Source organism: Pristiophorus japonicus, chromosome 11 (assembly GCF_044704955.1).
Source record: "Pristiophorus japonicus isolate sPriJap1 chromosome 11, sPriJap1.hap1, whole genome shotgun sequence".
NCBI lineage: Eukaryota > Metazoa > Chordata > Chondrichthyes > Pristiophoridae > Pristiophorus > Pristiophorus japonicus.
Window position 1 is genome coordinate 87643222 of NC_091987.1, and position 12331 is coordinate 87655552.

Sequence of the window (12331 nt, forward strand, 5' to 3'; positions counted from 1 at the left end):
CTCTGTCCAGCCTACTTCATTCTGACCTTCGGGACACCCTTGCAGAAATGGCTGCTTCTGCCTTACTCTCATTTCCTCCACTAGGACCTCCAAGGAGGTATCTGAAAAGTGAGGAGCAGACCTTCAACTCATCTGTGTTCCTCAACAATAACTCCAAGTACAGCAAGGTACTGGAGAGCAGTGGCATCAGCCTGTACTCACCATGAGTCAGCAATTTCAGGAGACAAGGAGAGGGGAGAAAATTAGTCAGGAACAACAAAGCAGCTGTACTTCTTACCTGATTTAAGCTTGGTTGCAAGCTGCCAGAAGCAGGCACCCCAAAGACCTGCGGTAACAAGGCTACAGAAAACTCCAGCCAGCACCTTGTGGTCACGCTTTAGATGAATCATGTTGATCCTTGTGCCCACTGTTCAACTGCCTTTCTTTAATAAACAAGTTATTAAGTGTAGCTACAAGCCGTTTCTCATAAGTCCTGTTATACATTAACTGCTTCACTTCCCCTCTGATTCTTGAGAGGTTTACGTCTGATTAAACCGGGAGGAATATTAAACGATGAACTGCAACCATGTGTTGATATATACACAGCAGTTAGTATCTTCAGATTATTAGATATATCAATACCCTTTTTATGCAGCTGAGATAAAAATCAAATTGGGGCAAACCTTATAAATGTCGACTCTGGACAGTAATCCTTCAGCAGTGAAATATTAACCTTGGTATTTGGTCCACCAACAAGTAAGAATGTCTGGATCTTGATGCTATGTGTGGCTGTTTCAACCATTCTCTATATAAATCTCTGACATGCTACTGGAGTAACAAGAAACAGTCTCAGTCAGCAGTATCTAACAGGGTAAATTTAACCTTGATTATTTACGATTAGAATTATTTATATGTGGTGCCAGAACGATGTAAGAATTCTAGCTCAACACATACTGTTTTGTGAAGAATGTTTATGTCTGAAAGAAACTTTGGAAATATTTCTATGTCAAACTGAGTTTTTTGTCACAGTTTTTCCACTTTGTGATTATAGAACAAGTTGATGTAATGTATTCCTAGTTCAATCATACTCTGCTTCAATTTGTTACTTTCATTTGTAAACCAATCAGCCTGTGGAGCATTTTAGTCCAAGCCCTTTTAAACGTTCATATAGCAACTTTAGTGCCACTGCACTGCGATTTCTGCCTGGCACTTGTGATAAAATGCTAGCATTACTGGAGAGTCAGGTCCAAGCTAGCTCTGAAAGGAAGCAACAACAACTTGTATTTATATAGCGCCTTTAACGTAGTAAAACGTTCCAAGGTGCTTTACAGGAGTGTTGTAAAACAAAAAAATAAATTTGACACCGAGCCAGATAAGAAGAAATTATGGCAGATGACCAAAAGTTTGGTCAAAGAGATAGGTTTTAAGGAGCAACTTAAAGGAGGAAAGAGAGGTAAAGAGGCGGGGACGTTTAGGGAGGGAGTTCCAGAACTTAGGGCCCAGGCAGCTGAAGGCATGGTCACCGATGGTTGAGCAGTTATAATCGGATGCTCAAGAGGGCAGAATTTGAGGAGCACAGATATCTTTGGTGGGTTGTGAGGCTGAAGGAGATTACAGAGGTAGGGAGCACAGTATTATAATGCTCTGTGTTGGTAGTGTTAATCATAGAACTTATCCCTGTAAGTTCTAGAGAAGTTGAAGAAGAACTAGAACTGGAAAATCAGACAACAAAAGGAAAATTTGTTTTAAAAAAATTCTGAAGGATATGGAGAATTTCATCTTTGTGACCAAAGTGTCTGAATAAGGAAGTCAAGAACACTCTAAGAAGAATTATTTTAAAAGATTCCAGGAATAACAATTGGATCTTAAAGGAAGAGAGGGAGCGAGCGAGACAGGAGTTTAGGGTGGAAATTCCAAAGCATGGGGCCTAGGCAGCTGAAGGCATGGCTATCAATAATGGACTGAAAGGAGAACTGATGCACAATCATAGAATCATAGAAATTTACAGCGTGGAAGGAGGCCATTTTGGCCCATCGTGTCCGCGCCGGCCGACCGAGAGCTACCCAGCCTAATACCACTTTCCAGCTCTTGGTCCATAGCCCTGTAGGTTATGGCACTTTAAGTGCACATCCAAGTATCTTTTAAATGTGGTGAGGGTTTCTGCCTCTACCACCCTTTCAGGCAGTGAGTTCCAGATCCCCACCACCCTCTGGGTGAAGAAATTTCTCCTTGGATCTCCTCTAACCCTTCCCCTAATTTTTTTAAATCTATGCCCCCTGGTTGTTGACAATTCTGCCAAAGGAAACAGGTCCTTCCTATCCACTCTATCCAGGCCCCTCATAATTTTATACACATCAATCAGGTCTCCCCTTAGCCTCCTCTGTTCCAAAGAAAACAAACAGTCTTTCCTCGTAGCCAAAATTCTCCAGTCCAAGCAACATTCTTGTAAATCTCCTCTGCACCCTTTCCAGTGCAATCACATCTTTCCTGTAATGTGGTGATCAAAACTGCGCACAGTACTCTAGCTGCAGCTTAACCAATGTTTTATACAGTTCAAGCATAACCTCCTTGCTCTTGTATTTCATGCCTCAACTAACAATAATCCAGAGTCAGAGGAATGGAGAGTTCAGGAGTGGTTCTAGAGCTGGAGGAACTTACAAAGATGGGGAGAGGCAAAGCCATGAAAGGGATTTAACTATGACAATGCACATATTAAATTGGGAGCCAATATAAGTCAGTGAGCATTGGGATGGGTGAGTAGGACTTTGTGCAGAATAGAATACGGACAATAGCGTTTCGGATGAACTGAAGTTAATGGAGGGTGGAGGATGGGAGGTCGGCCAAGAGAGGATGGGAGGTCAGCCAAGAGAGCATTGGAATAATTGAATCTGGAGTTAACAAATACATGGATGAGGGTTTCAGCAGAAGATGGGCTGAGGTAGGCAATGGCAAAGATGGACAATGGCGAAGGTGAATGATGTTATGCAGGTTGAAAGTTGAATAGACCGCCGAGCTTACGAACCGTCTGCTTCAACCTCAGGTCAGGGAAGTGAATGGAATCAGTGGCAAAGGCAAGGCATTTGTGGCAGAGGCTGAAGTGGATGCCTTCATTCTTACGTGTAGCAAAGGAAGAGTGGTTTTAATGGGGGGATTTTTTACTTTCATATAGATTTGGATAAACAGAAAAGCACCTTGTCAGAAAGGCAGTAAATTTCTTGAGTGTGTCTGGGATAGTTTTCTACAATAATATGTCCTGGAGGCAACACACAGGCATGCCATATTAGATTTAGTACTGAGTAATGAGCTAGATTTAATTAACAGCCTAACTGTGCGTGAACATTTATCCAATAGCGCTCATTACATGATCGAGCTCAATGTAGTGTTTGAACGAGAGAAACACAAAACAGCTATTAAGATTCTAGATTTGGGTAAGGCCGATTTCAAACTGGGCAAATCTTTTAATGGATAAAATGACACAAGATCAGTGGGAGATGTTCAAAAAAGAATTTAAGGTGATAGAGAACCAGTTTATACCCCCTGCTCTCTCCGATCAACTGAAAATTTACAAGGTCACCTGATCCTTAATTATAGACTCTAGCAATTTCCCGACAACAGGTGTTAGACTAACTGGTCTATAACTCCCTGGTTTCCCTCTCTCCATTCTTAAATAGCGGAGTGACATACACAATTTTAAAAAGAAGAAAAGTAAAAGTGGAGGGCAGAGAAAACCCAAAGCAAAAGGCCACATTACAGCAAAATTCTAAAGGGGCAAAGTGTGTTCAAAAGACAAGCCTGAAGGCTCTGTGTCTCAATGCGAGGTGTATTTGTAATGAGGTGGACGAATTAACTGTGCAGATAGCTGTTAATGGATATGATGTAATTGTCATCACGGAGGCATGGCTCCAGGGTGACCAAGGCTGTGAACTCAACATCCAGGGGTATGCAACATTTAGGAAGGATAGACAGAAAGAAAAAGGAGGCGGGTGCCGTTGCTGGTTAAAGAGGAAATTAACGCAATAGTAAGGAAGGACATTAGTTTGGATGATGTGGAATCGGTATGGGTGGAGGTACGGAATACCAAAGGGCAGAAAACGCTAGTGGGAGTTGTGTACAGATCACCAAACAGTAGTAGTGAGGTTTGATGCTGTCCCCAACAAGAAATTAGGGATGCATGCAATAAAGGTAAAGCAGTTATCATGAGCGACTTTAATCTACATATTGATTGGGCTAACCAAACTGGTAGTAATGCGGTGGAGGAGGATTTCCTGGAGTGTATTAGGGATGGTTTTCTAGACCAATATGTCGAGAAACAAACCAGAGGGCTGGCCATCCTAGACTGGGTGATGTGTAATGAGAAAGGACTAATTAGCAATCTTGTTGTGCGAGGCCCCTTGGGGAAGAGTGACCATAATATGGTACAATTCTTTATTAAGATGGAGAGTGACACAGTTAATTCAGAAACTAGGGTCCTGAACTTAAGGAAGGATAACTTCGATGGTATGAGACGTGAATTGACTAGACTAGACTGGCAAGTGATACTTAAAGGATTGACGGTGGATAGGCAATGGCAAACATTTAAAGATCACATGGATGAACTTCAACAATTGTACATCCCTGTCTGGAGTAAAAATAAAATGGGGAAGGTGGCTCAACCGTGGCTAACAAGGGAAATTAAGGATAGTGTTAAATCCAAGGAAGAGACAGAAAAAGCAGCAAACCTGAGAACTGGGAGAATTTTATAATTCAGCAGAGCAGGACAAGGGGTTTAATTAGGAGGGGGAAAATAGAGTACGAGAGGAAGCTTGCTGGGAACATAAAAACTAACTGCAAATGCTTCTATAGATATGTGAAGAGAAAAAGATTAGTGAAGACAAACGTAGGTCCTGTGCAATCAGATTCAGGTGAATTTATAATAGGGAACAAAGAAATGGCGGACCAGTTGAACAAATACTTTGGTTCTGTCTTCACGAAAGAAGACACAGATAACCTTCCGGAAATAAAAGGGGACCGAGGGTCTAGTGAGAAGGAGGAACTGAAGGAAATCCTTATTAGGAGGGAAATTGTGTTCAGGAAATTGATGAGATTAAAGACCGATATATCCAAAGGGCCTGATAGTCTGCATCCCAGAGTACTTAAGGAAGAGGCCCTAGAAATAGTGGATGCATTGGTGATCATTTTCCAACAGTCTATTGACTCTGGATCAGCTCCAATGGACTGGAGGATAGCTAATGTAACACCACTTTTTAAGAAAGGAGGGAGAAAGAAAATGGGTAATTATAGACCGGTTAGCCTGACATCAGTAGTGGGAAAAATGTTGGAATCAATTATTAAAGATGAAATAGCAGCGCAGTGACAGGATCGGTCCAAGTCAGCATGGATTTATGAAAGAGAAATCATGCTTGACAAATCTTCTAGAAATGTTTGAGTATGTAACTAGTAGAGTGGACAAGAGGGAACCACTGGATGTCATGTATTTGGACTTTCAAAAGGCTTTTGACAAGGTCCCACACAAGAGATTGGTGTGCAAAATTAAACCGCATGATATTGGGGGTAATGTACTGATGTGGATAGAAAACTGGTTGGCAGACAGGAACCAGAGAGTCGGGATAAACGGGTCCTTTTCAGAATGGCAGGCAGTGACTAGTGATGTGCCGCAAGGCTCAGTGCTGGGACCCCAGCTATTTATAATATACATTAATGATTCAGATGAAGGAATTAAGTGTAATATCTCTAAGTTTGCAGGTGACACTAAGCTTGGTGGCGGTGTGAGCTGTGAGGAGGACGCTAAGAGGCTGCAGGGTGATTTGGACAGGTTAGGTGAGTGGGCAAACGCATGACAGATGCAGTATAATGTGGATAAATGTGAGGTTATCCACTTTGGTGGCAAAAACATGAAGGCAGAGTATTATCTGAATGGCGGCAGATTAGGAAAAGGAGAGGTGTAACGAGACCTGGGTGTCATGGTGCATCAGTCCTTGAAAGTTGGCATGCAGGCGGTGAAGAAGGCAAATGGTAGGTTGACCTTCATAGCTAGGGGATTTGAGTATAGGAGCAGAGAGGTCTTACTGCAGTTGTACAGGGCCTTAGTGAGGCCTCACCTGGAATATTGTGTTCAGTTTTGGTCTCCTAATCTGAGGAAGGACATTCTTGCTATTGAGGGAGTGCAGCGAAGGTTCACCAGACTGATTCCAGAGATGGCAGGACTGACATATGAGGAGAGACTGTATTCACTGGAGTTTAGAAGGATGAGAGGGGATCTCATAGAAACATATAAAATTCTGACGGGACTAGTTGCAGGAAGAATGTTCCCGATGTTGGGGAAGTCCAGAACCAGGGGACATAGTCTAAGGATAAGGTGGAAGTCATTTAGGATTGAGATGAGGAGAAACTTCTTCACTCAGAGTTATTAACCTGTGGAATTCCCTACCGCAGAGAGTTGTTGATGCCAGTTCATTGGATATATTCAAGAGGGAGTTAGATAAGGCCCTTTTGGCTAAAGCGATGAAGGAATATGGAGAGAAAGCAGGAAAGGGGGACTGAGGTGAATGATCAGCCATGATCTTATTGAATGGTGGTGCAGGCTCGAAGGGCCGAATGGCCTACTCCTGCACCTATTTTTCTATGTTTCTAGCTTACATAGGATATACGGCACAGAAACAGGCCATTCGGCCCAACCAGTCCATGCAGCCGTTTATGCTCCATTCGAACCTCCTCCTGTCTTTTCTCATCTAAATCTATCAGCATAACCCTCTATTCTCTTCTCCCTCATATGATTGTCTAGCCTCCCCTTAAATGCATCCAAACTGTTCATGTCATCCACTCCCTGTTGTAGTGAGTTCCACATTCTCACCACTCTTTGGGTAAAGAAGTTACTTCTGAACTCCCTATTGGATTACATGGTGACTATCTTGTATTGATGGTCTATAGGTATGCTCTTGCCCACAAGTGGAAACATTCTCTCTGTACTCACTCTATCTAAACCTTTCATCATTTTAAAGACCTCTATTAAGTCACACCTCAGTCTTCTTTTTTCAAGAGAAGAGACCCAGCCTGTTTATCCTTTCCTGATATGTATACTCTCGCATTTCTGATATCATCCTTGTAAATCTTCTCTCCACCCTCTATATATCCTTTTTATAATATGGTGACCAGAACTGTATGCAGTACTCTTAAGTGTGGTCTAACCAAGGTTCTATACAGGTTTAGCATAACTTCTCTACTTTTCAATTATATACCTCTAGAAATAAACCCTAGTGCTTGGTTTGCTTTTCATGTCTTTGCTAACCTGTGTCGCAACGTTTAGTGATTTGTGTGTTTGTACTCCGAGATCCCTTTGTTCCTCTACGCCACCGAGACTCGCACCCTCCAAGTAATAAGTCACCTTCATATTCTTCCTACCAAAATGTAATACCTCAAATTTATCTGTGTTGAACTTCAATTGCCAATTATATGTCCATTCTGCAAGTTTATTAATGTCCTCCTGTAATTTTTTGCAATCCTCCTCAGAATTGACTATCCTGTGCAGCAGAGCTGGTCTCCAGTCATCTTGGGAAATCCTTGCCACTGGACCAAGATCTAGTTCTGTCAAACCCGTGTGGTGACTGGTGTGCAGCGGCCACCACATGTTAAAAAAATCCATGCAGAGGCATCTTCCATCCTTGAGGATGTAGTTCGGGTCCTTCATTAAAACACCTGTGAACTCATCCTTTTTTGGCATGGAAGCAAGTAATCCTCGTTTCGAGGGACTGCCTATGATGCTACAAACTGGTGAGGATTTCTGGCTGGTCTGATGTAATTCTTGTTGTGTAAAGCATGCACTCCCATGTTCCGCCACCAGGGAGCTCATCCCCTGAAGTCCCAAGGGATCCCAGCATCCCTTGGGAGCACTGTATATAAGGCCGGCCCCTAAGGCCCGTTCCTCACTCTGGAGTGTCTTATTAAAGACTGAGGTCACTGTTACTTTAACCTCCCTGTGTGCAGCCTTATCTGTGTTAGGAACACAGTAACTGGCGACGAGAATACGAATTCAATGCAAAGATGCAGCAAACTGTGGGCATCCTGGAGAAGTTCTCGGAGGGTGAGGATTGGGAAGCCTATGTCGAACGGCCAGACTAGTACTTTGTAGCCAATGAGCTGGACGGAGAAGGAAGCGCTGCAAAAAGGAGAGCGGTCCTCCTCACAGTCTGCGGGGCACCGACCTACAGCCTCATGAAGAATCTTCTGGCTCCGGTGAAACCCACGGATAAGTCATATGAGGAGCTGTGTACACTGGTTCGGGAGCATCTTAACCCGAGGGAGAGTGTGCTGATGGCGAGGTATCGATTCTACTTGTGCCAGCGATCTGAAGGTCAGGAAGTGGCGAGCTACATCACCGAGCTAAGGCGACTTGCAGGACAATGTGAGTTTGTTGGCTACCTGGAGCAAATACTCAGAGACTTTTTTGTACTGGGCATTGGTCACGAGACACCGACCCTCAGTAAGGCCATTGCGATAGCACAGGCATTTATGTCCATCAGTGATGACACCAAACAAATCTCTCAGCACACAAGCGCTAGCAATGTTCACAAATTAACTGGAACTGTTTGCGAGCAGAAATGTACAGGGCAGAACCCACGAGTCTGCAACTGCCAGCAGGCCTCAGGTGACCCAGATGACTCACAATCCCCAAAAAAGGATGAATGCAAGGTAATTCACACCTTGTTGGCGTTGTGGAGGCTTCCATTCAGCCTATTCATGCCGCTTCAAAGGGTATGTTTGCAAGAGCTGTGGAACAATGGGGCACCTCCAATGAGCTTGCAAACTAGCTGCAAGCTCTGCAAAACCTGCTAACCAAGTATCTAAAAATCTATCGATCACTGTTTGGAAAAGCAGAGGAAGGTCGGTCCATGGTGGATCAAAGCAATTTCGAGCCTGAGAGAGAGGAGGCAGATGCTGAAGTACATGGGGTGCACACATTTTCGACGAAATGTCCACCTATAATGCTAAATGTAAAATTGAATGGCTTACCCGTAGCCATGGAACTGGACACTGGCGCAAGCCAATCCATCATGAGTAAAAAAATGTTTGAGAGACTGTGGTGCAACAAGGCATTCAGACCAGCCCTGAGCCCCATACACATGAAACTGAGAACGTACACTAAAGAGCTTATCACTGTCCTGGGCAGCGCCATGGTCAAGGTCATCTATGAGGGCACGGTGCACGAACTGCCACTCTGGATTGTCCCGGGCGATGGCCCCACACTGCTTGGAAGGAGCTGGCTGGGCAAAATCCGCTGGAACTGGGATGACATCCAAGCGCTATCACATGTCAATGAGGCCTCATGTACCCAGGTTCTTAACAAATTTCCTTCCTTTTTTGAGCCAGGCATTGGAAACTTTTCCGGGGCGAAGGTGTGGATCCACTTGGTCCCAGAGGCATGACCCATTCACCACAAGGCACGAGCGGTACCTCACATGAGGGAGAGAGTGGAAATCGAGCTGGACAGGCTGCAACGCGAGGGCATCATCTCCCCAGTGGAATTAAGCGAGTGGGCCAGCCCGATTGTTCCAGTATTCAAAAGTGATGGCACGGTCAGGATTTGCGGCGATTTTAAAGTAACTATTAATCGTTTCTCGCTACAGGACCAATACCCACTACCTAAGGCAGACGACCTATTTGCGACGCTGGCAAGAGGCAAGACATTCACCAAGCTCAACCTGACTTCGGCCTACATGACGCAGGAGCTGGAGGAGCCTTCGAAGGGCCTCACCTGCATCAACACGCACAAGGGACTGTTCATCTAAAACAGATGCCCGGCTGCAGCGATCTTCCAGAGAAACATGGAGAGCCTACTCAAGTCGGTACCACACACGGTGGTCTTTCAGGACGATGGATTGGTCACGGGTCGGGACACCGTGGAGCACCGACAAAACTTGGAGGAGGTCTTCCAGCGACTGGATCGCGTAGGGCTGTGGCTGAAGAGGTCGAAATGCATCTTCATGGCACCAGAAGTGGAGTTTTTGGGGAGAAAGATCACGGCGGACGGCATTCGGCCCACAGACGCCAAGACAGAGTCTATCAGGAACGCGGCCAGGCCACAGAACGTCACGGAGCTGCGGTCGTTACTAGGACTTCTCAACTATTTTGGTAACTTCCTACTGGGGTTAAGCACCCTTTTAGAGCCGCTACATGTGTTATTGCGCAAAGGTGCGAACTGGGTATGGGGAAAAAAACCAAGTAATTGCTTTTGAGAAAACCAGAAACATTTTATGCTCCAATAAGCTGCTTGTATTGTATAACCCGTGTAAAAGCCTTCTGCTAGCATGTGACGCGTCGTTGTATGGAGTCGGGTGTGTATTACAACAAGCTAACATTGCAGGGAAGTTGCAACCTGTCGCCTATGCTTCCAGGAGCTTGTCGAAGGCCGAGAGGGCCTACAGCATGATTGAGAAAGAGGCATTAGCATGTGTGTTCAGAGTAAAGAAAATGCATCGGTTCCTGTTTGGCCTCAAATTTGAGCTGGAAACCGATCACAAGCCCCTCACATCCCTGTTCGCTGAAAACAAGGGGATAAATACTAATGCCTCAGGCCGCATACAAAGGTGGGTACTCGCGCTATCAGCGTATAACTATACCATCCGCCACAGGCCAGGCACCGAGAACTGTGCGGATGCTCTCAGTTGGCTACCATTTCCCATCACGGGGGTGGAAATGGCGCAGCCTGCAAACTTGTTGATGGTGGTGCAGCCCGCAGACTTGTTGATGGTCATGGAAGCGTTTGAAAATGATAAATCACCTGTCACGGCCCGCCAGATTAGGACTTGGACCAGCCAAGATCCTTTGCTGTCCCTAATGAAAAACTGTGTACTGCATGGGAGCTGGGCCAGAATCCCCGTTGAAATGCAAGAGCCAATCAAGCCGTTCCAGCGGCGAAAGGATGAGCTGTCCATTCAAGCAGACTGCCTGTTATGGGGTAACCGCGTAGTGCTACCAAAAAAGGGCAGGGAGATGTTCATCTCGGATCTCCACAGCACACACCCGGGTATAGTAATGATGAAAGCGATAGCCAGATCCCACATGTGGTGGCCCGGTATCGACTCTGACTTAGAGTTCTGTGTACAGAAATGCAGCGTAAGTGCTCAGTTGAGCAACGCACCCAGAGAGGCACCACTAAGTTTGTGGTCCTGGCCCTCCAGACCATGGTCAAGGATCCATGTCGACTATGCGGGCCCGTTTCTCGGTAAAATGTTTCTGGTGGTGGTGGATGCTTTTTCAAAATGGATTGAATGTGAAATAATGTCAGGAAGCACTGCCACCACCACCATTGAAAGCCTGAGGGTCATGTTTGCCACCCACGGCCTGCCTGACATACTGGTCAGTGACAACGGGCCATGTTTCACCAGTGCCAAATTTAAAGAATTCATGACCCACAATGGGATCAAACATGTCACCTCGGCCCCGTTTAAACCAGCCTCCCATGGGCAGGCAGAGCGGTCAATACAAACCATTAAACAGAGCCTTAAACGAGTCACAGAAGGCTCACTCCAAACCCGCCTGTCCCGAGTACTGCTCAGCTACCGCACGAGACCCCACTCGCTCACATGGGCGCCCCCGGCTGAGCTACTCATGAAAAGGACACTTAAAACCAGACTCTTGCTGGTTCACCCCAACCTGCATGATCAGGTAGAGAGCAGGCGGCAGCAACAAAATGTAAACAATGATCGCGCCACTGTGTCACGGGAAATTGATCTGAATGACCCTGTGTGTGTGCTAAATTATGGATATGGTCCCAAGTGGATTGCGGGCACGGTGATAGCTAAAGAAGGGAATAGGATATTTGTAGTCAAACTAGACAATGGACAAATTTGCAGAAAGCACCTGGACCAAATGAGACTGCAGTTCACAGACTGCCCTGAACAACCCACAGCAGACACCACCTTTTTCGAGTCTTCAACACGCACCCAAAGGATGAACGACACCAGCCGGACTAGGAAATTGAACCCATCACGCCCAACAGCCCAGCAAGGCCAGGCTCACCCAGCAGCCCTGCAGGGCCAACAACATGCCAGCCCAGCAAGGGCACAGCCAACACACCAGAACAGACATTTGTACCGAGGCGGTCCACCAGAAAGAAAGGCTCCCGACCGCCTCACCTTGTAAATAGTTTTCACTTTGACTTTCGGGGGGAGTGATGTTGTGTATCTGTAAAGCATGCACTCTCATGTGTCACGGGAAATTGATCTGAATGACCCTGTGTGTGTGCTAAATTATGGACATGGTCCCAAGTGGATTGCGGGCACGGTGATAGCTAAAGAAGGGAGCACTGTATATAAGCCGGCCCCTAAGGCCTGTTCCTCACTTTGGAGTATCTTAT

The 12331-nt window shown here is 45.5% G+C and overlaps 1 protein-coding gene across 2 annotated transcripts in view; it reads right to left on the bottom strand.

Annotated features, from left to right (window-relative positions):
* The window catches only part of adgrg7.1 (adhesion G protein-coupled receptor G7, tandem duplicate 1), a 103369-nt gene that overhangs the window by 62613 nt on the left and 28425 nt on the right, over positions 1-12331 (bottom strand). Inside the window, exon 1 of one of the 2 annotated variants that reach the window (XM_070893684.1) lies at positions 278-355. The exons of the other annotated variant lie outside the window; for it this stretch is intronic. The gene's annotated coding sequence lies outside the window, so the exon portion shown is untranslated. Of the gene's footprint in view, positions 1-277; positions 356-12331 lie in introns of those variants that run through there. 2 annotated transcript variants of the gene reach the window in all.